This window comes from Amblyomma maculatum, chromosome 3, assembly GCF_055883805.1.
Source record: "Amblyomma maculatum isolate TAMU_Amacu chromosome 3, ASM5588380v1, whole genome shotgun sequence".
NCBI classification, from domain to species: domain Eukaryota; kingdom Metazoa; phylum Arthropoda; class Arachnida; order Ixodida; family Ixodidae; genus Amblyomma; species Amblyomma maculatum.
Window position 1 is genome coordinate 39840095 of NC_139346.1, and position 3711 is coordinate 39843805.

At 48.9% G+C, this 3711-nt stretch overlaps 1 pseudogene; it reads left to right on the top strand.

Annotated features, from left to right (window-relative positions):
• The first annotated feature begins 3152 nt into the window (after positions 1–3152).
• On the top strand, positions 3153–3671 carry LOC146194613 (uncharacterized; annotated as a pseudogene).
• The last annotated feature ends 40 nt before the right edge of the window (positions 3672–3711 follow it).

Consider the following 3711-nt stretch of genomic DNA (forward strand, 5'->3'; position numbering starts at 1 on the left):
CGATATTATTTTGCTTGGTGTTTATAACAACATTTATCATGTTTGAGTACTATATGACAGTATAATGGCTATCTGATGCTGAAGGAGTTATGAGCATCTGAATAATGTGTATAGTGGCTCATATCAGAAAACGAATTAAAACATTGTTACATGCTTTAATGTAAGAATGCATCAGCATAAAAAATATTTCATAGCACTGAAAAAATGATTTTACTAGAAAAGGTTTTGGGGAAAATTATAACACATTGCTTTAAGGGTCACAGTATTTGTGGGCCTAATGAGTTGAGCATGGTCGACAGCAGTGGTGATTCAGTACTAGCCCAACAGGTCTGCTGCCATCACCTCCACTGGTTTGCTGATTTCTTTGTGAGACAAGTCAACCTAGTAAGACCTAAGTTTGAAAGAATTTGCCTTCCTGCTTTGCATGGTGCTAAACCATTTCATGGCAGCATGATCAAACCCAATTAAAGCAAGTGCTAATCATGTTCTTTTGTTTTTACTTCTACAGGTACTGTGAAGTACCCAGTCCTGACCGAAGTGACGAGGAAACTGTCCGACATCCAGAGATCCTACCACACTAATATCATTGTACGGGGGATGGATGGATGGAAACAACTTTATTTAATAAAAAGAAAAAAAAGTCTTCCAGGGTGGTCCCCTACTAGCCCAGGAGTTCACGGGCTTTTGCTTCACATAGAGCCCGATCTACCAGCCATTTCTGACCTCAGCCTCCCAGGAAGAAAATGTGGGATGGGGGATGGGGGGCACTGCCTGGGGGGAAGGACATTCCCACAGGTAGTGGAAAAGTGAGGATTTTGGCTCGCCACAGGTGTCGCAGTGAGGGGGCAAGCCAGGGTGAAGGCATGAGAGACGGTAGGGGGAAATGAAACAATCCGTCTGCAATTGTCGCCATGTAGCACTGGATAAGGGTGACAAGGTGCTGTGGGGTGGTGGCAGTGTCATGCGCTTGTGTTTGTAGAATGTGGTGATTTGGTGGTATGTAGAAAGGACCGATGCGGCCTCCTGCGAGGACTTGGGTGCCTGATCATCTGGGTCTCGGGTAGAGTTCTCGAGCCAGCGCATGAACGCGCTCATTACCGGGGATCGAGGCGTGCCCTGGGATCCACGTTAGATTAACCGTTCGGTCGAGAGAGGTGGCGGTGGTAAGAATATGATGCGCGGCTGGTGTCGTCACGCCGTTTAGGTAGTGGCGGTATGCCGCCTGAGAATCGGTACAAATTTTGGTAATGTCTTTGTTAATGGCTGAATGGGCAAGCGCGAGTGCGATGGCGGCTCCTTCCGCTTCTGCAGGCGAATTAGTTCGGATAGTGGCGGCGGCCCCACTCTGCCATCTTCGTAGGCAGCGATCGCAGTGAAAAATCCTACTTTAGAATTCCCTGCCGCGTCGACATAGAGGATATCAGAGCGGTTGCGGTATCTTTTGGTGTAATAGGTGGCTCTAACTTTCCGCCTTCCCTGATAAAGGCAAGCGCCCGTGCTGCGTGGTAGGGGCTTCTGGTATATGTGATCCTGCGTGCCCGGAGAGATCATGAAAGGTGTAGCACTTGCTGGGGTGGCGATGGGTGGATTGAGAAGGAGTTGTCGCAGTAGGCATTGTCCTGTTTCCGTGCGACTCAGGCGGAATAATTGGTTGGTGCGTTGAGCTTCTATTAATTCGTTCACGGTATGTGAGTACCAGTGGCCAGCAGACGTTCTGTGCTAACCGTCCGTGGAAGACGTAGGGCGGAGGTTACGGCCATGCGTATTAGGATGTCCGCCTGCTCTGTTTGGCGCTGAGTGAGTATAATATGGGAAGAGGTATGTGATTCGGCTAATGAATAATGCATTGGTCATATTGAGGGTTTCGCGTTCTGACAGCCCATGGTTGCACGCAGCCACACGCCTGATTAGTCCAGCAACCTGCTGTGTCTGTCTTTGCAATACTTGAAGGGTGGCGGTTGCATCAAGTGCGTTGTTAATGAGGAGGCAGAGAATCTTCATCTGAGACACAATGGACACTGGGTTTCCGTACATGTGAAGTTCAATGGGGGATCTCCAGGTATGGGTTTAAGCTGCATTAGTTCCGATTTAGTTGGGGAGCATCGGAGGCCTGTGTTTTCTAGATAGGTGGTGGTGATGTCTATGGCAGACTGAAATATATCCTGAGCTGTTCCAAGGGATCCGCCTGGTGTCCAGAGGGTTATATCATCTGCATATAAGGCTGTGTGGAGCTCTGGGATAGCAGCAAGGGCCTTTGCTAATGGCGCTAGGGCCACGTTAAAAAGTAGCGGTGATTGGACCGCCCCTTGAGGTGTTCCGCGGTTAGGCAGGGGGAAAGGCTGGGAGGCAATATCCCCAAGGTAAAGTTGTGCCGTGCTTCCCTGAAGAAAGGGCCGAACATACTGCCATATGCGCCTGCCGCAGCCCGTGGTGGCTAATGTCAGGATTTGGTCATGGCTTATCGTGTCGAATGCCTTGTGAATACCCAGGGCTGGTATGGCGCGCGTAGAGGCTGTACGGCGCTTAGTGTGTAAGAGAGAGTCTTTAAGGGCGAGAAGTACGTCTTGTGCCGAGAGGTTTGGACGGAATCCAAATTGAACATGGGAGAGAAAGCCTGTTGCTTATAGGAACGGTTGCAGACGATTGAGAATGACATGCTCGAAGAGCTTGCCGACACAACTCGTTAAGGATATAGGGCGCAGGTTTTGAAGAGCGAGGGATTTGCCCGATTTGGGTATAAATCGCATGCTGGCGTGGGTCCAGGTTGATGGGAGCGTCCCAGCGTGCCAGTGGTTATTAAAGAGTTCCGTGAGTTCCTGGAGAGAGACTTCGTCCAGATTGAGTAATGCCTTGTACGTTATGCCGTCCGGTCCTGGCGCCGTGGAGCGGCGAATCTTAAAGAGTGCTCGGCGAACTTCACTTAAGGTGATGTCAGCATCAAGTTCGGAGTTAGACGGAGGTGGATTTAGTGGATCTGCTGACTGAAGGGATATGGGTATATAGGTGTCCCTTAGTTGACCAATTACGTCGGTGCCTTTCTGGAGTTCTAGCTGTATCAGACGTTGTGTGTTTACTTGTGTCTGTGCTTTAGTGGTTGTTGGATCTAAAAGAGCGCGTAGGAGGGCCCACGTGCGTTTAGTGCTTAATGTACCCTTGAGGTCGTTATTAAGGGCCCCACTTCTCTAATAAATCTTCCTGGCTTTAGCCTCACTTGAGCTTGGTGCCCTGATTACATGCATTGCGTGCTGCTGGGCATTGCACGAAACATGACAGAACTCTGGCTGTCAGAGACAGGAGCTGATTTCTATTGTGGCAGGCCATCTTCAGTGGCTGTCATAAACAAAAGGTTTAGTGGGATCAGAATTCCAGGGTGCATAAATCGCCAGCTGAGATCACTACTTCTGAGAAAGTATTGGATTAAGGCATCAGAATGGCAGAACTGGCTGCTGTATTACAGCATTCCATGTCTTACTGATGTTTTGAATTCTGACAATTTGCAACACTGCAGCCTCCTTGTTTCAGAAGTGTACATTATCCTTAAGGACTCAGTTTCTAATGCAGATGTTGAAACAAGTTCCAGGCTGTTACCAGAGTTTGTTGTGACTGTGCAGTTTCTGCATCGGACCACCTTCAAATTACCAAGCGAAGATCGGAAGATGACAGGAGTCTGACAGTACCAACGTTTTGGTGAGCGGACCACCGATTTTTCGA